General features: G+C 41.9%; 1 long non-coding RNA gene across 3 annotated transcripts; it reads right to left on the bottom strand.

Annotated features, from left to right (window-relative positions):
- Window positions 1–44: 44 nt before the first annotated feature.
- On the bottom strand, window positions 45–27,719 carry LOC124233799 (uncharacterized). Of its 3 annotated transcripts, XR_006887146.1 has the most exons (6): window positions 25,659–27,719; window positions 16,167–16,263; window positions 7,126–7,250; window positions 6,648–6,735; window positions 1,263–1,316; window positions 62–75 (listed from the first exon to the last, which is right to left on the bottom strand). It is a non-coding gene; the product is annotated as an uncharacterized LOC124233799 (long non-coding RNA). The 3 variants fall into 3 exon arrangements; XR_006887145.1 differs by lacking the exon at window positions 6,648–6,735 and having other exon boundaries at window positions 45–75; XR_006887147.1 differs by lacking the exons at window positions 1,263–1,316; window positions 6,648–6,735 and having other exon boundaries at window positions 54–75; window positions 25,659–27,718.

Below are 27,719 nucleotides of genomic sequence, written 5' to 3'. Positions count from 1 at the left end.
AGTAGAGCCAGGAGAAATAGTCCTTCACACGCCTGAAATCCATGGTTGGCTCCTTCAAGCTGCAGAAAGTCCGTCCTGTTAAAGAAGGTAATAGATTAGAAGAAAACTCAAATAAGGAACCAAAACAGAATCTCCTGAGATTTTCATGATCTCAGCATGTTAAAACCTTTCAAAAAATGCTAATGATCATTGACTGGATTATTAATATGAACATTACATAGAATTAATAAACAATGTACTAAGTATAGGGATTAATAATATTGCCACTACTACTAATAATTACTACTAGAATTAATAGCAACATTATTAATAAGAGTAATATTCATCTAAAAATGATAATTGCTAGTAATAACTCTAGTCATAATAATATCCAAAAATTGAGGCTGACCACATTTTCTTTAGCCATGTATACAGAGAGAGATAAAAGTGAATTTTCTATTTCATACCACATATATTCTGGAGGAAGATTTAAATCATGGTGTGCAGGAAAGTGTTAAATTAGCAAGCCTGAGGCTGCTCCCTTTAGAAGGGTCTGCCTGCAAGCTTGGCCCTTGGCTGGCATCTGGGAACTTGGCTTTTGGAATGCTCTCTCTATTCCCTAGTGGATAAGAGTGATTTACTACACCCAGACTGTGCAAACTCTGTAATTTATGGTGAACACCTGCTTTTTTCTAGGGGTTTGGAATTTTGGTAATTGCCAGACAAAGGGTGTCCACGTGACCAGTCCTAATAAACACCTTGGCGCTGAGTCTCTAATGGATTTCCCTGGGCAGAAACATTGGACATGCATCAGCGCACTTTTTGCTGGTAGAGAAAGAAGCACACGATGTGTCTACTCATGGGAGGGAGAGAGCATCGGAAGCCTGTGAATGGATTTCTTCAGACTCCACCTGGGTCTTTCTTGCTTGCTGATCCTCTTATATGTATATCCTTCTGCTGTAATAAGCCTCAGCTGTGAGTACAAATACATGTGGAGTCCTGGAAGTCTTTCTAGTGAGTCACTGAATATGTGGGTGATCTTGGGAACCTCCAAAACAAATGGGAAGCCCAAAGTGTACCTTTGGGTGGTCATTTGGTTTTTGGGTAGAGAACTTATGAAAACCACATAAAGATGTTTTGTTGGCCCTCAGATAGGACCACAGTTATAACTACATGTAAAATTTCCTAGAAGGAAGAGCATCTATCATTTCTTAAAAAGATTCTTGGGAAGATTTTGCGGACTTTCATGGACACGGCGGGTGTCCATGGAGAAACAAGCTGACCTGTGCGCGTTCTCCTTACTCCTCAGGCTACGTGGAGACCCAGGATCCTAAGGCCTGGCACAAAGACAGTCATCAGTAAATAGCTGATAAACGAATGAGTAAATGAATGAATGACAAGTAACCAACTTGAATAATTATAGATCGGTCACTCAGAGTCCCAACCTAACTGGGATATGGTTAACTATTGTTGACTTTCAACAGTGTGCTTTGGTAATAAGTAACTCTTTCTGATAAGGATAATTTCCACAAAAACTTAAAATGGAAAGTCTTTGTGTTACCATGTTGCGATTTTCTGTAATAATGGCCAGGATAATCCAAGGAAGAAGTTAACACAAACTGAAGTGGTTTTCTTCTCTATGAAAAGTCAGCCCCCCTTCTTTCCTAGAAGCCAGAGTGAGAACTAAGTAATTAGATTTAAATGCTTTGTCTGGTAGGTGGACCTTGGTCAGAAGTTACCTCCAACATTCTTTTTCATTCCTAGCTCTGGTTGCAGAGAAAGAGCAAAGGCCAATAGGGTAAGGTCTTGGAAGAAATGAGTGACAGAAGGAGTGATAGTTTCAGTGAGTGATATTATCCAAGCAACTAAGATTTTCCACTGATAGGCCGAAACAGAGAAGAGTAAGAGTTATCACTATTTAAGCTTTTAGGCTGTCCCACTAGACAACTGTATATTTCAAACTAAACTTAATTTAAAAAATCTCAGTCATGGTTACCCACCCTTGCTTCCTCTTCATTACCTTGACAGGGTTTAGGGCGGTGCCAGGTAACTGATCAGGACCATGAGGGTCCATTCATCAGGTATCAACTTCCAGGTTGTGCTGGGTGAAGGTGGGAGAAAGACGGCTCAGACAGGCACAGACCCTCCCCGTAGGAAACTTGGTCCAGTTGGGGAGACAGTTAGCAATCAAATAATATGCACAAATGTATAATTATCAACTACATTGTGCCCTAAAGGAAAAAGCAGTATATAAGGCGCTATAAGAAACCTGATCCAGTCTGAGCACGCCTCTGAGGAAGAGATATTTGAAACAGGATCCAAGGGATGATCTAAGTCAAACAGAGAAAAGGGGTAGTCAGGTGGGGAGAATGGCCAAGACAGAGGGGTCAGCTGTGTGTGCAAAGGTTAGAGGTGGGAGGGAGCCCGATAGGTGGTTGAAGGGGGCAGGGAAAGGAGCACAGAGATCTCAGGAAGGAGGCTGGGAGTATGTGAAAACTGAAGAGGAGGGGATGGCCAGAGTGAGGCCAAGCACTGAGGGCCGAGTTGGACAGGCTAAGTATTTTGTCTTTCTCTCGTGAATGAGGGGCCTCCAGAGGATTTTCACAGGGGAATGCTATGGGGGGTTTGAGAAGACGAGGCTCTAAGCTCACATGGACATGTCGCCTTCCCCACATTCTAAAGCCAAGATGAAATGGTTTTGAATACCAATGTTTTCAGAAAATCTAGGCCTCTGCTCTCCCATGGGCGTTACTCAATCAGAATTAACCTGAAAATCTGTTTAAAATATTCCTAATAGTCTTCACTTTTATAAATGAGATGTTACTCATTTAGAAATAAATATCATTGACTTTTTCCCTATAAATTTTAGCTTTTAAAAATGCACTAATTAATTGCCTGGCCATTGCTTTCTCTTCCAAAGTCAAATGTCTGGCTTGAGCAGCCTCGTGGACACTCTGACTGCAGCCTCGTGAGAGACCTTGAGCCAGGGGCACCCAGCGACGTTGTGCCCAGATTCCTGAGCCATAGAAACTGTGACATAATCAATGTTCACTGTTTTAAGTTGTAAAACTCAATCAATCAATCAATCAAGCAATCAACCAACCAATCAAGGAAACGACAGATCTAAAGCATATTTGGAAGGCGGATACCCGGTAAGACCATGGTTACATCGTGCTAGTAAGTTAAAGAACTAAGATTAAAACATCGTTTTCTTGCCAGTCTCTACAGTCCCCTGAATCACTTCCCAGCCTCTCCATCGCCAGCTCCGACATGTAAAAAGTGCTCTTACTGTCACACCTCACCTCAGTCTCAAGAAGTCTGAGTCAGTCAATAAAAAAGCATTGATTTCTCCCCTTTCTTTGATTCTTTTTTCCCTTATTGATGAAAAGCAATTTTAAAGATTGTTTAGTCATTGTTTCTTATTATGAAAAGGTGGGAAGAAAGAGAGTTGGTTATTACTGGTAAACCATCTGCTACAACCTATTGTTAGAATGTGCACTATATTTCGCTTCTGGATGTACTTAGGTAATATATTTCTACTTCATTCTGAGTCCATTTTTAAATCTCCTATGGGACTACATGTAAGACTTTTTTAAAAAACCACTTTAGACAATTTAAGATGAGTAATGTGGATAGGAGAAGTCATTCATTCATTAAACAAATACATTTTGAGTGCTACTATGTGGTTTCTTCTGAATAGTAATGGCTTCAGAAGGAATCTATCCCAAAACGGCACTGCAGACAGGAGATGCTCTTCTAGGCAGCAGCAAACTGGACCATGTGACAAACTGCAGTGAACGAGGGGCCAGGAAGGAGCATTAACTGGGAAGAAAGGACGTGGGAAGGTGCTGGGAAGGAAGCTAGAAGAGACTGAATTTGGGGAACTAAGATGACAGAAATGCCGTGACGTTAATTATCTATAGGTGACCTAGAACCAGATGACGGCAAACATCTTAAAGTCTTAATTTTTCACAGTGAAATGTGAAATTAATTTGCATACTTCCTTAAAGACCTAATACCATTTCCCAGCAAAGCTAAACAGAGAACTTAAAATGTTTACTTTATTTAAGCACACCATGAATCTCTTCGTTTCAAGTTATGTGTTTTTAAAAGATGATTTTTCGTATATGGAGGGAGTAGTCTGTTTCTTTTTAAAAAATTTTTCCCTCTAAACTTGATGATTTTTAAAACCCTCTTGGATCTTTAACCAGGTTGTGCATTCAAAGGTGGCATTGCCCAGGCAGACAGTGTTATGTTTCCAGGGGCACAGAGGCCTGGATGTAGGACTCTAACAGCTGAAGCTGTGTGGTGACACCCTCAGGTGAACGGGCAGGGCCTGGAGCCCCCGTGGGACACAGAGATTTGAAGCCCCCTGTTGGAAGCAGAGGGTGGAGCAGAGGTCAGCGCTGTTACCTGAACGACCGGGTTGTGAAGCCTGAGGAAAGGCTTTCTCTGGACTATTGTTTTAAAAAAACTGATAAAGTCTCCTTCTTCTGGAAGACCAGTGTAGTACCACATTCTAAGATGCCTAATGGATTTGATTTTTCAGAGTTCTCTAATAATAATAACAAAACAATTTATGTTTTCCTAGGATTATTTGTAGTTTAGAAAGTGCTTTTATTGCATTTGTATAATGCACAGCATGATTCTGGGAATAAAGATAGACATTGGTTCAAGTCCTGAATCCTCCACTTACTGGCTGTGTGACCTTTGCCCAGTTACTTACTTGTTCTGGGCCTCAATTTCGTCACCTGTAAAACGGAGATAATAATCCCTACTGTTTAGAGTTGCTGTGAGGATTAGCAGAAATTGCTTGAGGATTAGCAAGCAAAGAATCAAGTCAAGGGATGGGAGGTGTAAATAGACAGGGACAGAAACTCTAACTAGAGAAGTCTTTCCTTCCTCCCTCCCTCCCTCCCTTTTATTTGTTGAAAATAATTATTCACATACTGGTAATTGCACCAGGAACTGGAGATTCCATAGGTGACTGAAAGAGTCATAGCCATTGCCCTCAAGGACTATAATTCAACTGAGTGTATTCCACCAATATATATTCTAGATAATATTTACTATATGTATTAGGTAGCTAAAGTGGAATCCTAGAATGTTAGTGGCTAGATGGACTGTAGCGATCCCCCAGACCAAAGCACTCATTTTAAAGAAAAAGACCAAGCCTATGGGGCTAACACTGAATTGATATGAAATTGGTTGACATTAAATTGGTTTGCTAAACTGAATTGAAGTGATTGGACCAGGCGGGGAATATCTTGTGTTTTGTGAATTGATAATGGTTGAAAGAAGTAGAAATTCCAATGGAGGTTTTCTGTGGTTTTGGAAGACTCAAAGTTGAGCAAGGACAATGGAATCAGGTGTGGAGGATATCTGGGAGGTCTCAGCCCCATCCTCTCTGTTTCCCCAGAGTCTATTCTTCCCTCACTCAAGACTGTTTCCTGAAACCCCACAGTTCAGATTCTCCTCCAGCCAAATGAAGGTCTGAATGCCTATTTATTGCAAATATTACTGGGAATTGCCAAAAGCTAAGGTTCTTGTTAGCAATGTACATCTTAGCATGGATAAAAGACCAAAGCAGTGCTCTGCCAGGTTGAGGGGAGGAAGAGGGGAAGGGTTATCCGAATCCAGTGAACGACAGGGACTCACGAGAAGGGACAGCGGAAAAGAGTAAGGACTGGAAGCCTCCTAAGAAGTTATCTCATAATTGATTGGAGCACAAGTGACTATTTTTTATTTCTGAATGTCATTGCCCTTTTATCAACAGGTAATGGGGGCTAGCCTGGTGGTGTACAGTTAAGTCGGCACACTCCATTTTGATGGCCTGGGGTTCGCCAGTTCGGATCCCAGGTGCGGACCTATGCACTGCTTATCAAGCCATGCTGTGGGAGGCATCCCACATATAAAAGAGAGGAAGATGGGCACGGATATCAGCTCAGGGCCAGTCTTCCTCAGCAAAAAGAGGAGGATTAGAAGCATATGTTAGCCCAGGGCCAATCTTCATCAAAAAACAAACAAAAACCAGATGATCATGTTTTTCTCTCACTGGATTTGTATACAGTGGGGAAGGAGATAAGTTTCATCTCGTATCCTAGAATGAGAGGGAGACCACCTGGGACTTACAACCCACATGACTCAGGGGCACGACTTTGTTCTGGCCTGAATGAGAAGAAAGTTAGAATAAATAGAGTAATTAAAAGCCTCCCACACGTTCACATGAGCCCACATGTATGAGTCACGAAACGAGAGCACCGTAAGGGGACCATGCAGGGAAGTCGCCCAAGGAGAGGCTGGGCTCGCTCAGGAAGTTCTCTGCCGCTGTTTTCTGTCCCCCGCAACAAGAATGGTGGAAAGTTAGGCAAGTGCAAGGAAAGATGGGCGGCAGGCAATTTGGTCGCGTGGAATTTACCTTGGGAAAACTGCGCAAGACTTGACCCTGCAGCCCTCCTCCGCTAAAGAAAGTACTGCACGTTACGGGATTTTCTCAGTAAGGTATTTTCCTTCCTAAACATTAGCTAAAAATGAATCTTCCTTCTTGGGGAAAACATCCCCTAACACGTTCTGGTTTAAATTTACTTCTCAAATGTCAGAATCTGGGGCTGAAAAGAAAATTGGGAAGGACCTGTGCTCGGTTTTGGGTTAACCCCTTCTCAACTTACTTTGGGATTCCATGTCAATCACTCAGCTCTTTCTGTGCTTCATATTTGGAACGTGAAAACCTGGGGAGTGAGGAAAGTGTCCCGCCTGCTGCAGAGAGAGATGCTGTATGTAAAGGAGGCTGCATCTGTGTTCAGAAGCTGCTTTCTTTGGAAAGAACTCAATATGAGTTGCTCAAGTTCAATCTTTCTTCATTCATTTAAAAAAGGAGCAGAGTGATCACCTTCCAAAGAGGACAGTATTGAAAGGGGGATAAAGAAGAGTAAATTTACAGTGGAGAAGACTGAGGCGCTACCCCAGCCAGCTGAGGAAGGCCAACATCAACAATGATAAAGCACGTTGACAGTATGTATCCATGATATCATGGCATGAAAATGACACTTTCCCTCTGTGCTCTTTCTCCCAACCACCCAGAATCTCAGTCTGACCATGAGAAAAAACAGCAGACAAATTCCACCAGAGAAGCATCCTAAAAAATACCTGATCAGGACTCCTTAAAACTCTCCAGGTCATCAGAAACGAGCAAAGTGTGAAAAACTGTCACAGCCCAGAGGAGCCTAAGGAGACATGACAGCTAAACATAAGGTGTTATCCTGGGTGGAATCCTGGAACAGAAGAAGGATATTAGGTAAAAACTAGGGAAATCTGGGCTGGCCCCGTGGCCGAGTGGTTAAGTTCGCTCACTCCGCAGCAGGCGGCCCGGTGTTTCGTTGGTTTGAATCCTGGGCGCGGACATGGCACTGCTCATCAGACCACGCTGAGGCAGCGTCCCACATGCCACAACTAGAAGAACCCACAACGAAGAATACACAACTATGTACCGGGGGGCTTTGGGGAGAAAAAGGAAAAAATAAAATCTTTAAAAAAAAAAAAAACTAGGGAAATCTGGCTAAAGTATTGGCTTTAGTTAATGATAGTGTATCAACATTGGGTCATTAATTTTAACACACGTGTCATACTAATGTAAGATGTTAAGAGGGGAAACTGGGTGCAGGGTATATGGGAACTCTCTGTACTATCTTCTGAATTTTTCTGTACATCTAAAACTGTTCTAAACAATAACATATATTAAAAATTTCTGAAGGCAAAAAAAATAATTAGGAAAGTCTTGAAAGGTCCTGAGTTATCCCTATTCCAAATTCTAATAAACTTAGCTTATGCTGTTCTGCCCTTCAGGAAAACTCTTCCTAATAACTCTGAACACAGTAAATAATACCCCTCCACAAAAGCCTGGCTTTCAGACCTTTTTAAACACAATAGATAGGACAAATACATTTTACATTGTGATCCAGGCATATGACCAAAACAAACATCTCTCAAAATCATACTCTGTGATGGTACAGGTTAAAAATTTTCTTTTCTATTCTGTTCTATTTGATTCAATTCAATTCTACTGTATTCTTTGTTATTCTCTTCGCTCATTAAAAAATACCCTAATTGTGAGCCACTACCTTGATTTCTTAATCCACCTATTGCAACCTGCAGTTGGAAAAACCTTACTTTAAGACTTAAATGCCAGCTTCTCTATGATGTCTCTGCACTGCTCAATATGGCAGCCACTAGGCACACGCCATTTAGATTTTTAGTGGTCAATAGCCACATGCGGCTCATGGCTACCATATTAGACAGAATGGATATAGAATATTTCCATCAATGCAGAAAATTCTATTGGGCAGTGCTGTGGACTCTCTCTATCTCTTGTCGGACTAATGAAATAGCCTACCAGCTTGTCTCCTTTTCACCTTACAGTCTCCCATGCTGTGGCTGGAATTAGCTTTCTAAAATTACAGATTCATTTCACTGCTTGAAACCCTTCAATGGCTCTCCATTTCATATGAAATGAAACATTCATTTAAGGCCCTTCACGGTGTGATTTTGCCCCCTCTCCAGAATCGTCTCTGAACTCCTGCTAAATTCCACTCACTCTTAAGTCTCTGTTTTTGTTCATCATCTTTTCTTTTCTAGAGCTGTCCTTATGCCCCTTCTCTTCTAGATAAAATTCTATTTACTTTCAAGGCCTAGGTCCTATATTCTCTTTTCTATGAAACATTCTCAGGAGACCACCTCTTCCAAGTAAAAGAAATTGTTTCTTGTGTGTGTTACCACTGCAGCAACATTTCAGCACTTACACTGTATCATAATTAGCCATGTACAATCTCTTTCCCCGCTAGACAATGAGGCCTTTGCATACTGGGACTATGCTGCAGTCGTCTCTTTATCACCAGTGCCTGGAACGTGGGATACTTGTACGCTGGCTGGTGAGCTGGTGGGCTGGCTGGCTAACTGACTGGATTATAAGATTGTTGAGGGCAGGGACCACACTTGTACTTACTTAATATTTCCATAGTACAATGTGGGGCACATACAAGGTACTTATGAACTCTCACTGTCTGCTTTCAGGCAATGAGTTTTAGACAGATTGTCTTCTGCAAATTCAGTACAATCTGTCTTTTTGTAGGATGGGAGGGAGCTGGCACTAAAATTTTTTTTAATATAACAAATGCTTTTTAATTTCCTCATACTGTTAAAAGTTCATGGACTCTGTGGGGAATAAAAAACACTTGTGAAGGGGTTTTAAATCCCATTAAAATGGCCTTTACAATGCTTACTCTAGGTAAGTAATAATTTAAGATTGATAGGTAGAAAAGTACTTGTAATGGAAAATCCCAGGATGGGAACACTTGGAGACCTGTTTTCTTCTCTTCTCTTTTCCTTTCTCTTTACTTTTTCCTTTTTTTGAAAAATTCCTTCACTCATTCATTCGATTTTGTGTCCTTGGGAAAGTTCTAAAATCTTTCTGTGTCACAGCTTCTCTGTGTGAAATGAAGATAATTGATAATTGCCTCTAAGTCTGTCTCATGGATGTGGTAAGGAGCAGAGGGAAAGGTTGTGAGCTCTTTATAAGTGACAGTAATAGTCACAGTAATAGTCATAGTAATTGTAGTGTTTATTATTGTTCCTTGTGGATTGGCACAACTTTAAACTATTTGCAAGATTCTACTAAATTATAGAGTCAAAGAGTCTTTGTGGAATATTCTGTAACGATTACTTCAACAATGGAGTGCTTTGTATATTTTGGAGGAAAAAACCCTCAGCCCTTATTTATGTTGGCTCGTTGAATTGCCTAGTACATTAAAATAATAAAACAATGCATGTATGTAGCCATTACCACAAACCACTCCTTGAAAGGTATGCAATCTCTAAACAAATTTTCAAATGTGTCTTGGGCATTGCCACCACATACCACTGTGTGGGCTGTGCCCTGCACAACCTTATGTGATGGTTCTTGTCTTGGGGACCTAATCACAAGCTGCTTCTTTATGTGAACACCATTTGATTCACAAAGTTCATATGATTAATGGCAAAACCTCACATTGTGTCCAGGTAAGAATCAGGCACAGCAGTAGTTTATTGGCTTCCCAGTTTCCAGATATCTTGCTATAGGTTTTCTGTGAGTGACTCCAATGTTTTCTGTGTCGCACAGAAAGTTCCATCCTCGCTTAACATTTTCTTGGAAATTTCCTTTCCATCTTAGAATGCTCTCCACCCATCCTCTGGCAAGCACTTCCTCATGCTGATACCAGAGTGAATATTAGAAGGCAGACCAGAAGTGATGGATTTGGAGTCCAGGTCTTTAGAGGGTGCTATAAAAATCAGCTTAAAAGTTTGTAATGAACCAAAGCCAGAGGAGAAAATCAATCAACCATAGGGCATTTAAGGAACTTTTTTTTACGCATTCATGAATTAGTTGGACAAGAGACTCCCAGACAGGACGAAACAAATAATTGTAAGTAAAGCGTGTTACTGCTTTTAGGCGACTAAGTTACTCTAATTAAGGTTGATAATCTTGTACTTAGAAATTAGTTACTGAAATAACGTACTAAAAGGAAAAATTCTGATCAAAAATTTAGCCAAGTTGTTGGCACAGTGTCAGTTTGAGTTATACGCAGGAGCAGAGTGTTTTTGTGGCTATCTGAACCAACTTTATTGCCTCCAATTTTCACTACCACTAACAGAAGCAGAGCAACAGAAACCATGTATTTCCAGCCCAACTACCAACTGAGGCCTCTGGGAAACATGGTGTGTGTTGAGTAACTGTAATTTCAAAGCTGTCCTTGTTGTTTGGCATTTTCTGACAGACTCCAGAGGGATTTATAACTGAAGGACTTCCGGCTGGGAAAGAAAACTTAGAATTTGACTTTAATAGAAAATTTCATAAAAATTTAGGAAACACTAAGTTCAGATTATATCAATCTCAATGTTGTGTGGCTATCAGAAAGAAGATATATATTTTGAAACTAAAAAAGAGCAGCAAGTACATGAATGTTGAGGAGATGCTATGAATAGGAAGAGAAATTTGTAACAGGGGGATAATACACCTTGTCTTGTTCCCGGTGTCCTTTCATTTACTCATAGAGAAACAGGGCAAGTACCCCTGTTTATTTCTGCCAATATTGGAGTGGAGAGTAGGGCTTCTGGGCCAGGTTTTTAACTATAATGTCACTTCTTAGGATGAGCTTATTGTTTACTATTTTATTAAAAAAAAGAAAGAAATTGTTATCCTGTGAAGAATGAAAAAGGAGAGTATAGCTTCTGGGTAGCTTTTTCCTTCTGAAGATATTATTCCCAAGGACTGCCAAGTTGTTTCTAGAAGGAAAAAGCAAACAGAGCTGCAACACTAACAATGTCCTTAACATCATTAAAAATCATTTTTTTAAAAGTCATTAAATGTACACGCATGTTAAAGCAGCGTTATTCACAAGAGCCAAAAGGGGGAAGCAACCCCAATGTCCATTGGCAGATGAACATATAAACAAAATGTGGTATATACATGCAATGGAATATAATTCATCCTTAAAAATAAGGAAATCCTGACAACATGGATGAACCTTAAGGACATTATGCTAAGGGAAATAAGTCAGTAACAAAAAGACAAATACTCTATGAGTCCACTTATGTGAGATATCTAGAGTAGCCAAATTCAGAAGCAAAGCAGAATGGTGGTGCCCAGGGGCAGGAGGAAGGGGAAACTGGGAGCTGTTGTTTAATGGGTACAGCATTTCACTTTTGCAAGGTGAAAACATTCTGGAGACTGTTTGTACAGCAATGTGAATATGCTTAATACTACTTAACTGTACATTCAAAAATGGTTAAGAAGGTGAACTTTTTATGTTATGTATATTTTACTGCAATTAAAAAATTGTAAATGTCAATGAATAACTCTAAAAATTATGAAGCGCTGAAATTTAAAAATACACTTTAAAATGGCATGCAAAAAATATTTTTAAAAAGTCATCGAGATTCTCAATTTGTAGTGGGACCTTACTAGTCTAGCAAAATCACATAGGTGTACCATCCAAAGCTGGGTAAACAGATAATCCCAAAAGTCTTCAGATAAAAATTGTGATGTCCTAATCGGGGTTCCCTTCTTCCTGGCTTTCAGGATCTAAGAGGAAAACTGGGAACTGCTAAACTACAAAGAACCTTCTGAGAGGAGGGCTGACATGTTTAGGCTCATCTTGGCATCAGTGAAATCCTAGTAGCTTAATCTCCTGCAGTACTTGTGGGAGTTATAAATTCTACGATATGCTTAGCTGTGTTTGACGAGGATGTGAAATAAGACGTTCATAAGATCCCAATACCCAGAGCACTTAAAAAGGAGTAAGAGTGGCAAAGTGGCTGAAACGCCTTTTCTACTGTCATTACAAATCCTTTTCCTGGCAACGGTACTCCGTGACATCATCACACCTCTGCCTTTCTCTTTTCTTGCCCAGCTCTTGGCCATCGAACCCACAATTTGGTAAAGGAACTACTTGCTTACTGCTTGTTTCTAAGGACTCGGTTTTCTTAGGAGCTAGAAGCCTGACCATGAAAACTTGGGCCTTTATTTCATCCCTGTCATCGTTATATTTGATGCGTCTTCAGAAACAGAAGACTTTTTTCCCGGGGAACAATTTGAAGGCGAGGCAGGTGAGTTACTGCCATCCTGATTTGTCAAAAGCGTCCCTGCTGAGCTTTCTTCCCGAGTTCCGCCAAAGGAAATCTGGTTGCACAGGCAGCTGGTCAACCAAGACTCTTCCAGTGGTATCTTCTAATACCAGTTTTCTGTTTTCTTTGCAATTTTTTTTTTATAACATCGAATAGATTTGCCCACAAAACTTTTTGTTTGTTTGTTTTCTTTATTTTTCTGTCCCTCCTCCTCCTCCTCCTTCTAATTCTTCTGGCTCATTCTTTCCTTCTTATTACACTGTCCGGAAAGCTTCTGATAACGAGGTTGGTGTTTTTCTTGTTTTGGTGACCAGCAACACTGAACTTTCATAGGTGTGATTTTTGTGACAACAGTAATATAGCCTGTTGCTTTTTCATTGCCCTCAACTGAGCCGCTTCTGTGTCTCAGCGATGGCTGCTTTTGGGAAAACGCGTGGAGAGTTGGGTTAACTCCAAGGCTCGTGGAGACAGACGTAGCATTGTTGAGGTGTTCTCTCTGCTAACCCCCAGATCAAGGGACATCTCCCTACCGGGCTGGTTAGCATTCCAGGTCAGCTAGTTTCCAGGGTGGGAAGTAGGGGGAGGAGGAGGAAGTGGGAAGGGAAAGGCAGGAGTTTATAGAGTTTTGTCAAAATACGTTGTTGCCTTTAGGCAATTAAATTACTCTAATTAGATTTTGCAATTTTGTATTTAGAAGTGAGTTACTTAAATGATTTACTAAAAGAAAAAAGTCTCACTGACAATCTACCAAGTGGATTTCTCATTCTTCTGGGAAAAACAGCATGGAGATGTCACTGCTGGCCTCATTCTCTTTCACCTGCTCTGAAGTGCATGGCTGCCTGCATTCTTCTAGTGGAAAATGAAAAGTAGAGAAATGCGGAGCTCCAAGCTTGTTCTTTTAAATGGGTAACAATTGTTTGTTTCATAAGAGCTTTTTGATTTTTACATAAATGTGGAGAAGGCTAATGGCAACTGAGCATATTAAGAAAAATATTTTCAACCAACAGATTTTGTAACCAATTTAACTATAGTCCTAGACTGGGTGAGATGAAATGTTCTTTTCCCTCTTTGAATAAATGTGGGCTTGTCTGTCAAGAATACTAGAGGGAATCTCCCAAGACATAAAGATATTTGGATTAAGATATTGTGGTAGGTTGAATGGTGGCCCCCCAAAAAGATATGTCCACATCCTAGGACCTGTGAATGTGCCCTTATTTGGGAAAGGGTCTTTGTAGAAGTAATTAAGTTACAGATCTTGGCAAGAGATCATCCTGGATTACCCAGGTCAGTCCTAAATCCAATGACAAGTGTCTTCAAAAGAGAGACACAGAGAAGTCCATGCAAAGACAGAGGCAGAAATTGGACTTGTGTAGCTATAAGCCAAGGAACACCTGGAACCACCAGAAGCTGGGAGAGGCAAGGGAGACATTTCCCCTAGAGCCTTGGAGGGAGTGCAGCCCTGCTGACACCTGGATTTCAGACTTCTCGCCTCTCGAACTATCTGAGTAAATTTCGCTTGTTTTAAGCCACCAATGTTGTGGTACTTTGGTCCAGCAGCCCTAGGAAACAAATTCAGATGTCTTCCTTGAAAACACTTAAAATGTGGAATCTTAAATCTTAAAATATGGAATTCTCTTCAGGGAACAGAAACAGCATTTATTAAGTACCACTGTGGCAGGCACTGGCCAGATGCTTAACTTAAACGATTCCTATTTTAAAGATGAAGAAACTGAGCCCCAACCACTGTGACCACATAGGGAGCTGGGTGAGAATCCTGCTGAGAGGCGGCATGGTGAGTAGTGACGAGCTCTGGCTCTGGATCCTGTCTAGGTTTGATCCTGGCTACGTCACTCAACCACTCGGACTCAATTTCCTCAACTGGAAAACAGGAATCATAATAGAACTTCATTCAGACAATTAGTGGGAAGATTAAAAAGGGTAAAGTATTTAGAATAATACTCAGGAAGGGCTAAATGAATGTTAACTGTTATAATTACTACACACTGTACTAACAGATTACTACACCATTGCTAAGGCTATGACTACCAGGCATATAAATAAAAAATAAAATAAAATAAAAGAATAAAAGAGAATGAGATCATTTTTAAGGCAGACAACGTGAACTTTATCAGTTATTAAATTAGATGCCACTTTTTTTTAAAGATTTTATTTTTTCCTTTTTCCCCCCAAACCCGCCCCCCCCCCCCCCACAACTAACGTACATAGTTGCATATGTTTATTAGTTGTGGCTTCTTCTAGTTGTGGCATGTGGGATGCCGCCTCAGCACTAGAAGCCACTTTTAGAGAGAGACTGTCCTTCAGAATGTTTATACAGTTCTGGTGTGGCTGTCATAAAGGAGATTAAAAAATATGTTACTTGATTTCAAAGATGAGGAAACTGAGGCTCATTAAGTTTTTGTGCCTTGCTTCTTGTCAGAAGCCAAGGAGGAAACAGCCCTGGGATCAGTCCTAGGATTCTCTCCCTCTGACCTGGTGTTTCTGCCACTCCGTACCGCCTCCTCGAACAGCTCTCTACAATGCTAAGTGTTCAGTAAGGATCTTCTGAGTTAGTCAAATCAAGCCTGGTTATCAGTAACTTTAACGTAATATGGGAGGTTCCCAAACTGTTTTGAAATGCAGAAATTGTTGCCAACTGTTTCAGAACCATAAGTCTCTTAAAACATTGTAGTGAGAGGGAAGGATTAAGAAACTATTATTCAGAAGATAAATCTATTTATTTTTGTCCACACCTCCCACTCTTTTTTCCAATTACTGTAGATTTAATGAAAGTGGGCGGGCAGCCAGTGGTCGTCTAGGTTTTTCACCCTCTCCTCCCCTCCCCCTCCTCTCCTCTCCCCTCCCCTTCCTTTCTTGCTTTCTTGAAAATAAAAGAAATACAAAGAAAATGAATGTTCTACGATGAACACTGACCATCCTCACTTTCATTGTTAACATTTTTTGCAAGAAAATGTTTTCATTTTATCATATTTCTCTCTTAATTTGTCCCATCTGGTTAATTAAACACTTATTAAAATATTTACTCCTCTCTTGTATGAAGTCTTCCGGGATAAGATGCTGCTCTATTTAAATAAAATATGAAGGGCACCGAAACAGAAGCAGCCTTTAAGCAGCAGACCCATAAATAAGATAGCAGCTGGTGCTGTGCAGCCTGACATTGGCACGTGCACTGGGTGGCCAGAGGTTCTCAACCAGGAACGTGGTGGGGCTGTGGGCATCGACGAACCCCTTGAAATGTTTGCAAATTCTGCATAAACATTTTTCTGCATACACTTTAAAGGAGGCTATAGTGTCTGTAAGCTAAGAACCCTGTTTCAAGGCCTTATTACTTAAGTGAATTGCTACATTTTACTCCTTTGTATCATCTCAAATCCCATTATAATATCAAGTATATAATAAATGTTTGTTGGTTGCTTAAGCGAGAACCAGCAGCTTCATCTTGTTAAAGAAGTCATGTTGTAATCAAAAGGGTCACATTTCTAAAAGCAAGACTCCACGATATAATCAGAAGTTACCTGCCTAGGAGGGTCCAGGTCTGGTTTCTGGTCCTTGCTCCTCTGCAGAATGATCCTATGCGGGCTACTTCTCCTTTCTAGGTGGCTGTTTCTTCATCTGTGAAATAAAGATTTCAATTAAATAAACCCAAAGATGCCTTCAAACTTTAAAACAATTCTGTTCCATCTCAAAGATTATTAACCCTCTTAAATGGATGATCTCCCACAAAATTCTAGAATGTATTATAAAAACACAGCATGACAAGCTAGCCTTATTTTAAAAATTATTTTTAGAGAAGGTTATAGTTTGAGGACATGCCATTGGTTAATGACTTCCCAATGCGCTCTGGGGACTATCAGGTACCTCATCACCATTTACCGCAGGTTGAGGGGAGGCCCCAGGTGGGACGAAAGGACAGAGGCTAAGAGCCCTCCACCTTGCTTCTATCAGAGCAGCCTGCTTTTAATCTGCTTTGTATACTGGGCTCCTGAGTGAGATTTTATTTGTTGAAAATGTTTCTTGATTTTAATTAGTCTCTGTTGATATCCATGGGGGATTAAAAAAGAAGGAGAAAGAGATTAGCTTAATCACTGTATTTAAAAATCTGTCTTTGAACAAGCACTGGAAATAGAGTCAGAAGCCCCAAGTCTTGTTTTCTCTATTGTCGTTTTTTGTCAATTATTAGCTCTGTCACATCAGGCAAGTTAGATAGTCTTTCTGAATCTTTGACTCACATATATAATGATGATAGCACCTTATTCAGAGGGCGGTTGTAAGAATTAAATGAAATAATGTTTGCGAAAGCGTTTTGTAATCGGTGAAGCATCATAAAGATCGTCAGTGGGTGCTTAGTGGTTAGCCCAGGCCTCTGCCTTTCGTCCTGACCACTGTAGCATTTTTGCCCGTCTGAATTAAGTCTTAGCAGATTACAGAATTCCAAGAAAACTGAGGATAAAACTTTAGGGGAAATATAAAGTCTTGTTCTTCAGTTACAAAAGTTAATTGTCCAAGGGTAAGATGGGGAAAATGTGGCCTATGATCAGTTTAAGTAAAAAAGATTAAGAAGGGGCTGGCCCCGCGGCCGAGTGGTGAAGTTCGCGCGCTCTGCTTCGGTGGCCCAGCACTCACCGGTTTGGATGCTGGGCGTGCACACAGCACCCTCGTCAAGCCACGCTGAGGTGGCGTCACGCATACAACTAGAGGACGTACAGCTAGAGTATCCAGCTGTGTACTGGGGGTTTGGGGAGGAGAAGAAGGAGGAGGGAAAAAAAAGATTGGCAACAGATGTTAGCCCAGGTGGCCATCTTTAAAAAAAAAAAAGACTAAGGAATTTTACTTGCCTTCAAGTTCATCATGAGTCAACAGTGTTGTGAAATGGTTGGCAGATAAACAAATAAGTGATCCAATTGTCTTAGTCCATTTGGGCTGTCATAACAAAACACCACAGTCTGGGTGGCTTATAAACAACAGAAATTTACTTCTCACAGTTGTGGAGGCTGAGAAGTCCAAGACCAAGGTGCCAGCATGGTTGTGTTCTGGTGAAGGCCCTCTTCCTGGTTCACAGCTGGCCTCTTCTCACTATGTCCTCATATGGTGGAAGGAGCGAGGGGGCTCTCTGGAGCCTCTTTTATAGGAACACTAATCCCATTCACGAGGGCTCCATCCTCATGACCTAAGAACCTCCCAAAGGCACCCCCGCATACCATCACCTTTAGGGGTTAGGACTCAACAAATGCATTTTAGGGGGACACATTCAGACCACAGCACCAAGATTCTTATTTATTTACAGAAGTACTGTGCCACAGATGAGAAAAGGGGGCTACAGTTCTGGACTTTGATTAGCATCATTCTCCTAGCTGTTGAAAACGGTCACTCCAGAAAGTCGAGCACATCCATAGGAAGCTAGATGGAGAAAGTCTGGAAGGCTCCCAGTGGGAAACATTGTGAGAGGATTTGGTGGGAAGAATGTGTCACGGAGGTCTTAAAAGATCTAAAAGGTTTTAAATGGTGTTACAGGTTGTCATGTAGGGGAAGTTTAGAATTGTTTTATCGTTCTCAGAGGTGAATCTCAGGACAAATTTTAAACAATAAGAGCTCTCTAAAGGGGAAGGGGTTGCCTGGTTGAAGTAGGGAGAATTTCATTACGGAAACTGCTCAAGAGGCTGGACAGCACCTTCTGAGGGTTGTTATCAATCAGGAGGAAGGTTTTAAGAAGAGATTACTATGATTCATCAAATTGAACATCCCTATTTCTACAAAAGAATTCAATATTCCACTGGAGAATGATTTGCTTCATTAAACTTTTTTTTTGCCCTAATAAACGAGTATGGATTTCAAAACTGGCAAACTGGGGTTTGCTATTGTGTGATATTCAGGATGTTGTTTAATGTCTGTGGACATCAGTTATGTCTTCACTAACATGGAGACGAATCATTATTTCTGCATCGTCGTGAAGATTACAAAACACAACACAACATTGGTAAAGGATGCTTAAAGGTGCCTGGTCTTAGTAAGGGCTCAAAGATGGTAACTTTTATCACAACTATTATTTGTTCCTCTTATTTTCTACATGCATTTTATTTCCTCTCCTTCTAAGAGATTCCTTTCAGGTGACTACTTTGAACCTTTCAGAGACGTATGCTGTAAGTATAAGTGGGTAAGATGGTGATTTCATGAGTCTGGGAGAAAGAATTCACCCACAGTCCACAGGGTACCATACCACCTGTTTTTTGTTTGCATCCGTGTTTGTTTCCTCCTAAATGGAGGAAACCTGTAGAACAACATTTTTGTCCTAAATTATAACCTGATTTTCCTGTCCATCAAAACCAGAAGTAGGCCAACCTGATTGATTTTTTTTTCTTTGTTTAAAGTTTTAGGCAATAAAACATCCTATTAAAAATTTAAGGACTGAGCTCTCCCTTGTGGAGTAGATGAAGTATCTGCAGCCTTCAGGAATAAAAAGCGTTGGTAACTGAAGTATTGGGGTCAGTGACACATTCTTTCTATGCCTAATTTTTCCTACCAATAAAGTGACTCTAAGCTAATTTTACTTTTAAAATACTCTTCAGTGGACGAGTTAATAAAGGAGAAGGAGTTTACTATTCTTAGAAGAAGATAAAACATGAGATTCCCTCATGGCTGGGGAAGGCGACAAGCGGATTCTCTGATGGAAGTGGAGGGAGGCGTTAAAGCTAGGTGTCCACAGTTGCTCACAGGCTGGCATTTCATCTCATTGAGAAGGTGATGGATGACCGCATATGAGGAGGCGCTGTGATAATTCTGGCTAAAGGTCCTACACAAAAAGAGCATTCTTCAGTTTTCAAAAGAAACAAAGGTAAAAAGGTTTAGGTAAGACTCCGCTTTGAATAAATTCTTTTTCACTTTTCTTTCTCTTCTGCATCAGGGAACACTTATTGATGCTTACTGGCCACGACATTCTATGAGGCACAAGTATGTTCCAGAACAGAGATGAACTGTACTTTGGCCGTCTGTGGGGGGCTGTGGGTGTGAGAGCAGTCGAGGTATCATTGCCCCTGAAAAGCTGCTTTGGATATGCCATCTTGAGCTTTTTCCTTCTTTCTTTTTCTAGTCCTTTTAATTTTCTTGTTGAATATCTTACTTACATTCATTTCCAAATTCTCTTTTAAATTTTGGTGAGGAAGATTGTTCCTGAGCGAGCATCTGTGCCAATCTTTGTCTATTTTATCTGTGGCACACTGCCATAGCATGGCTTGATGAGCAGCTTGTAGGTCTGTGCCTGGGTTCTGAACCTGTGAACCCTGGGCCGCTGAAGTGGAGTGCACGAACTTAACCACTACACCACCGGGCTGGCCCTCCAAATTCTCTTTTCAATCTTTTCAAAGATCTTGAGAGCAAAGTGAAAACTTTAGCTTGGAATTCCTAACTGACATCCTGAGATCTTATGATGAAGCTGAAAGGGCAAGGACGCAATGTTTGAGTAGCGAACTGTCACCCGGGAAACTGCCCATTCTATATTAGTAATAATAGCAGATATTTATTGAGCAACTTATGTCCCAGAACTTTGCTGACCACTTTATGTGTATCACTTTATGCAGTTCACTTAACAACACTATGATGGAGGCGCTATTTCTAGACCCAGTTTATAAATGAGGAAACTGAGGCACTGGGAAATTCAAAAACTGAGCCAAAGCCTCACAGCTAATGTAGAGCATGCGCTCTTAACCACTCTGCCAGACGGCCTCTCAGTGCAAAGAGCTCTGATCATGACCTGACGAGTCATCCATCCATCCAACCATCCATCCAGTCAAATATTCAGCAAGCATGTACTCGGGATGTAAATTACAAGTAAGACTGATGCGGTCACTCTCCGCAGGCCACTTTCTGGAGAGGAGAAGGGACAGTTACGCAAGCATCCTCACACGTGTGAGACGTGCTGTAAGGCACTCTGGGGCACAGAGGGCGGCCTTAGCCCAGTCTGGAGGGGGGTGTTAGGACAGGCAGGTCAGAAGTTCTTGTCTTCATCACTGTGCGCTTCAACTATTTTGTAGCAAAAGGCATATAATGTAACCTCTAGAAAGAAAGGTCTCTGCAGCCAGGTCCCCCTCTGTGTGGTTCCCCCAGCACCTGGCATATAGTGGCTGCTCGGCTAAAATCTGTCACATAAATGAACGAGAATTCTAATGCTCCATAATAACTCCATTGTAACAGCGATTCTTCTGACTTATTTCTAACGTGACTCTGACCATTCTTAAATGCTTCTCCTCTAAGCCTGAAACAAAATGTTCCCTTTTGACTTAAAAAAATCAAGTTGCTGCTCCCTTTTAAGCCATTTTCTAAAAGTTCTATTGCAGGAAAGCTGCCACACCCATTATATTTTACTAGAACAATGTGTCCTCAGGTGTCTTTTAAGCCAGGTGCCCTGAGCAGAGATTCTGGGACAGTCTGGGAAAGTGGAGAAGCGCAAGTTGCTTTCTCCCTCTTTTTTCCAGTTGATCTGTGGGGTTCCATGCCCCCTGCTGCAGTTTGAAAGATCTGTTCTCTCTCACCTTTCCAGAATGGCCTGGAAATTTTTCTTCCCCTCAACCCCTCCCCCACCCTCTCACTCTTCAAAATGTGTTAACTTTGGGGACGCGGTTCTTAGTTATTTACCACACAATCCTCTGGCAGACTCAAGAATCCAGGCCAAAGTGAGAGAGAGAAAGGCCAAAAGAAAACTGAACGCCGGGGAGAATGATTTCCCTCAACAGAACTGCCGTCCTCACAAGGTGGGGTTCTGTCGAGGCCGTCGTTCTTCAGAGCAGATATTAGGTTACGCCTTCCTTGTGCCTGCTTGGAGTGTGTTGGGACTAATATAATACTTTTCTTAGCGAACAGGCAGCAAATCAAGGTAGCAAAATAATGCTGTTGGGAAGCTAAGCAAAGGGGAAGAGAAGTGAACTTGGAGCTGGTCATCCTTCTGGCCCAGCCCAGAGTCACGGCGACCAGGTTTGTACGTGATCTTTACATTACCTAATTACATAATTCTACTTCCTAGCTTGATGCCACAGTTCAAAATTGTACCTTATTCCTTTGCCTGCTTAATTTTTCTCCAGAGCCCTCACCTCCTTCTCATACACTACACAATATACAACAACATAAAACATACAACACTATATACAATAATTCACCCATTATTATTATTTTTTTGTTTGATGTCTGATGTCCTGTCTAGAATTTAAGCTTCTCAAAGGCAGGAATTTTTGTCCGTTTTGTTTATTACTCATCCAGAGCCTATAATTGTCCTGTTACAAGGTAGATGCATGATAAATATCTGTTGAATAAATGAATTATTGATCCTGATCAAAGCAATATTAATAAATAATAACTATGATCAAGTTTTTTCTACATGTATTTAATTTACAGCCAGCTGGTTGTACATTTAAAATTATTTTATAGAAATCTTCTAATCGACAAAATATGATAAAAAGACCTCTACAAAAGCTTTGATGATCAAAAACCATATGGAACCATTTCCATCAGCATGGTATCCTCTTTTAAACATATACATGGAAAGATAAGCCTGTGCTGGTGAGAATGGGAAATCTCGGGGTTTCTGATGCTGGCTGACTTACTGATCCCTAAAGCTGAGGGTGTGGTTTGGTTGAGTGTACCATAACTGCTCCTGGCAGCAAGTTCAGGTGCTGCTTACGCCCCCATGAGACTTGGAGACTCACCAATTTCATATTCCTATTTCTGAACAAAGCATTATTATCCAATTCCACGGTTCTTAGTACAGGATTCGGCGATTTATGGGAACTCAAACCATAAAAGATGAATTCAAGAGTTTATTATCTGGGAGCTTCTCCTGTATTTGAGATGTCGTCATCACAGGAGATACTCCTCAGCAACGACATGTCAGCGCGCTCTGAGAACCACAGTGGCTGCCCCAGTTCTCCCAGGGCCAATCTAAGGTAGGCAAAACCTGGCTAACCTGAGTGGCATGGCAGACAAGTATGCTTCTGGCTGAGATTCAGGTAACTCCCCCTCTCACCATTGTGGCCTCTCAACTACTGGCCTAAAGAACTGATAAAGAAGTTGACTTATCTAGAAGCAGGAGGAACAACTGGTCTCACTGGGCTTGGATTAATAAGAGTTGGTGAGTCCAAAAAGATAAGGCATTGCAAGTGAATTCTCTACAGAACTGCTTTAATGACTTTTGACTTATTTCTAAACAGAGGAAAGACTGGGCAGGTCTGTAAACATATGCAAATCACATAGCTGTGTAACACCTGTGCCACTGTTAATTATTTCATGTATTTCAATGTGGCCTTTGGGAAAAACCCGCTTGTAAACTATTGGTTTGGTGGTACCTGGGGATTCATGAACTCCAAGTTCTAAACCCATCTGTCCTTTTAGTACGTTGGATAATATATAGAAAACAGTTTTATTGAGATATAATTCACACGCCATACAATTCACCCAAAGTACACAATCCAATGGTTTTTAGTATACTCACAGTTATGCAACCATCACCAGTCAATTTTAGACCATTTTCATCACCCCAAAGAGACACCTTGTACCTTTTAGAAGTCATTGTCCATTCCTCCCCAATTCCAACCTCCTACTCCAGCCATATGCAACCACTAATCTACTTTCTGTCTCTATAAATTTGCCTACTGTGGATATGTTATATAAATGGAATCATACACTATGTGGTCTTCTTTCACTTAGCATAATCTTTTCAATGTTCATTCATCTTGTAGCACATATCAGTACTTCATTCCTTTTTATTGCTAAATAGTATTCCATCATTCCATTCCATATCACGTTTTATCTATCCATTCATCAGTCAGCGAACACTAGGGTTGTTTCACTTTTTGGCTAGTATGAGTTATGCTGCTGTGAACATTTCTGTGCAAGTACTTACAGGGACATATGTTTTCAATCCTCTTGGATACATTCCTAGGAGTGGAATGGCTGGGTTATATGGTCACTCTACGTTCAACTTTTTGAGGAACTACCAAACTATCTTCCACAGCAACTCACCATTTTACATTCCCGCCAGCAATATTTGATGGTACCAATTTCCCCACCTCCTCTCCAACAATTGTTATTATCTGTCTTTTTGATTATAGCCATTTTGGTTGGTGTGAAGTGGTACCTTGTGGTTTTGATCTTCATAATGACTAAAGACTGTGTAAACACCTCTTCATGTGTTGATTGGCCATTTGTACATCTTCTTTGGAGAAATGTCAATTCAAATCCCTTCCCCACTTTTAAATGGGTTATCTGTCTTTCCATTGTTGAGTTCTTCTTTTGCCTTAAGAATGGGGGATGGTTGGAGGAAGACTTCTCATCTTCTTTTGCCTAGAAGAGAGCTTCTGCAACACAAAGCTGAGGTGGATGAGATGCTGGTGGCCTGCTTTCCCAGGGATACAACACAGCCCTAGACAGGGATCTAGGCTGAGACGGAGCTCAGTGTCCTTGGCTGCACCCACCTGGAGTGGAGTACCATCACACCCAGCTGGAGGGGATGGGAATGGGAGTTGAGGCTCAAATTCTACAAACTATTGCTGTTCTTACTGAAATTTAGTAAACTGTCTTAAATAAACTTTTCTCTATTGTTGTATTTCCTCAGGACAACTTCCAGAGACTAAATAGTTGTTTATCCGTAATTTTCACCAGCTATTGTCGTTTTGCTAAGAGTGGGTTCACAGAGCTCCTCATACCACCATTCAGGAAGCTGAGTCCATTTGGATAATTGTTAATGAAGATTTTGCATTTTGTATACTTGGTGGTAAAATAGTTTGTGCCAACATAGTAGATATAGAATTACAAAGGACAGTTTTTACAAAAGTATTCAGAAATTTACAAACGGTGGATAAAGAAAACCAATTGAAGTTGACTACCAGTTGACTTTCAACTTCATATCCAGTCAGACCATCCTTAATTTATTGTTCCTAAGCAAATAGTTGTATAGAAATATTTGAATAATGGGGGTGACAGTGTATGTCATATGAGAGCTTGTTGTTGCTCTAGTAATCTATTGAAAGTCAAGAGAACTTGCACAGCCATTGAAAGTCATATGATGCCTATTTTAAAAGGCACGGGAATAATTCAGATGTGAAAATCAAGACATTAAAACCTCATTAAGTTTTGATGAATTAATCTAATAAGCTCACAAGCAAAAATGACCAGATATTTCTCAAGTTTTGTTTAGTTCAAAAGAACTACTGTGCGACAAAGTCTTTTAGAAAAACTACTTTCCCAACTTCCCTGATACATTTATTCGTAGTTTTGGGGCTAAGATTTACTTTTAACAATTCTTCAAATTAATTATTTGATCATGGGCTGGCCTCATATGTTAATTGCCAACAAGTTGAATGTCACCTTAATTGAAACAGCTCTAGAATCTCTGCTCATATCTAAAACCCTTCTCTAGCCATCCCCCCACATCCCCACCCCCACAGCAAAGGTAACTATACCTTTATCATTGGGTTTAGAAGTCTAGTTACTTATAAATGATCACTTAAGCATCTTTGAGAAAATACGTTCTGCTTAATAATCAAGGGAAAATGTAAAAATGTATTCCTTGCTGGAAAGTCTTCACTCTTTGGGCAGTCGACTTGTGTGTATTATTGCCTGAAGGAGCTTATGGGCAAAAAGTATTGTATAAGAGCATGAAACCAGATAAAGGTGAATATTTAAGAATGAAGCCAAGCACCCCAATGATACTTCCCTCAATAGCTATTACCCCAAATTATTACACAATGACAAGTAACTAAAGCAATTAACAAAGTAGTTTTCTCTTCTTTAGTCTGGGAAAGTTTCAAAAGTAAAGTTTGGCTTCTGTTGAGTGAAACATCTTAGTTTCTAACATAGTTAAAGGCAAATGGAAAAACCCATTCAATTCTTAAAATGTTAATGCAGTTAAATAATAAACTGATAAATTGTATTAAAGGTAGATATTAATTTTTTCCCTTATAAAGACAGGAACTCTATCCTACCAAAGGTACTTTACGGTTCAAGCAGATATTTCGGAAGATGCTTACCTCTCGGCTGGGTACATCTTGCGTCTTAGGTGAGCACCGACGCTTGGCTCCTCCCCAGCGGCTGCGAGCTTCCCACTGCGCTGGGCGCCTGGGTGCCTCCTGGAGTTAGGTGTTCGGCCCCGCCCTCTGCACTACTGCTAAAACTCCAATTCTGCCAGACTGATTCCGGTGATTAATTATTGACAAAAGGAAAACACTCCCACGCAAACTTGCGTCCAACCGCACTGCTCCCAGCGACTCCTTGCAGAAGAGAATGCCGGCTGCACCAGTCCCCTCCCCCCTTGCTCTACGGTCCCAACTTCCCACACGCTGCCACTCTCAGTCCTGGGCGATCAGGCTCGTCCTCGGAGGAATGCAGCCCAGCGACTTCTACATTTTTAAATTGGGTTTTCTGCAGCTCGTTTCCACTTCTTCGGGGACCAGCCTCTCAGGAGGGGACGCTTTCCGGATGCAGGGAAAGCCGGGGCTCTGAGAGCTACGGAGGAGGCTAAGGCGTCGCTGTCACCTCCGGCTGCTGCAGTAAAACCCCGAGCCGCGGCGGGGATGAGGAGGAGGGGATAGGGAGGCGCCCTCCCCCTCGCTCCGGCTGGAGCCCCGACACTACCAAAGGGGCACGTCCTTTGGTGGTGGGGGCGGGGGGTGCGTGGCGGGCAGACAAACAGGAGGCGCAAGGTGGAAGGTTTGGGGCTTTGGCCTAAGCCAACGTGAACCTGCCCAGGGAAAGCCTGCGCCCAGCATCCATCCATCTGCAGACTTTGGCAAGGTGCGAAGCCCCGCGGACGCTAAGCAGGACTGCGGTCTGAAACTCAGCAGCAGGCTGCCAAGTGAGCCCGGGGCTCCGGGCCGGGGCAGCGGTCGGCCAAGCAGGCATCCCACTGCATTTGTTTGCCAAAAACCGAAGGAAGCACACCTTTTTAGCGTCGGCAGCTAATTTCGGTGCCCTTGAACAAGCAAAATGCCTCTCCCCGCCCCACTCCCTTCATCCCGCCACCTTCCCTCCGCCCCGTGGCTGGGAGGTTAATCGTTGAAAAACTGGACTCCCCCCGGGGAACAGATGGAAGGATCGTGCCCGGGGAACTTGTGGGTGCTCACTCACAAATGAAGAGAGCTAATTTGGGCCCGGACTGCGGCAGGAAGGCAAATTGGGTAAAAAGGGCTGGGAGGCGGCTCGGCGTTGCAGACGCGCGCGGCGCGGCTCCGGGGCGGCGTGCCCAGCGCTCGGGCGTCTTCCCGAGCAGGCGCGGGACCGCGAGGAGCATCTTCCCTGGAAACCCGCATCCAGGACATCATCGATCCCTTCTCTACCCGGGCGGGAGCGTCAGATTTAACGCCGCGGCCGCTTGCTGGGAGCGGGGAGGGCCTCGAAGCTCCCAGCCCTGACACCTCCGCAGCCGAGTCTCTTTCTGCCCAAGACCCAGGGGCGTCCGGGGCGAAAGCCTCTTTTGATTAATGAGCGTTCAGGCAATATCTGCCAGTCAGCCCCCGCTGCCTCGCGGGGAGGCGCTGCACACGCTGGCCCGGGGCTGATCGTGCGGAAGCTGAATTTTAGCTTCTAGCAGGTTTCTGCTCATTTTCACAACACGCTTCCAGCAGGTTCCAAGCTGCCGGTGCTACAAAGAGGAAGACTCACTTTACTGGGAGGGGCTTTCTCCATGCAGAACGGAGGGTGTCCCTAAAGGAAGCTGAAGGTGGTTGGGGCCAGGGAAGGGAATCAATAGAAACGGAACGCCTCGGAGCCTGAGTTGGCTGTTTCACGTCGGTATCTTTTCCTTCTCTTGTATCTAAATGTTAGCAACCACTGCTGCTGTTTTTTTATTTCTTTATCACTTTATGTTGTTCACGTTCCTTATCTCTGGCTTATGCTGACAAACCTTGTAATGTTGGCAGAGCAAGTGTGACCACCCCCATTGGAGAGATGAGGAAATAGAAACCCTGAGAACGGACTCGTCCGCGGTCACCGCTTGTTGGCCGTTTTGTGATAGGGCCAAAAGCCAAAGGAATCCTGAGAAAAAAGAACGAAGCTGGAGGTATCACACTCTCTGATTTCAAACTGTACTAAAA

The sequence above is a fragment of the Equus quagga genome, unplaced genomic scaffold, assembly GCF_021613505.1.
Source record: "Equus quagga isolate Etosha38 unplaced genomic scaffold, UCLA_HA_Equagga_1.0 235_RagTag, whole genome shotgun sequence".
In the NCBI taxonomy this organism is placed as follows: Eukaryota; Metazoa; Chordata; class Mammalia; order Perissodactyla; family Equidae; genus Equus; species Equus quagga.
Note: the sequence above shows the minus strand (reverse complement) of the source record. Positions and strands in the feature narration are given on the sequence as shown.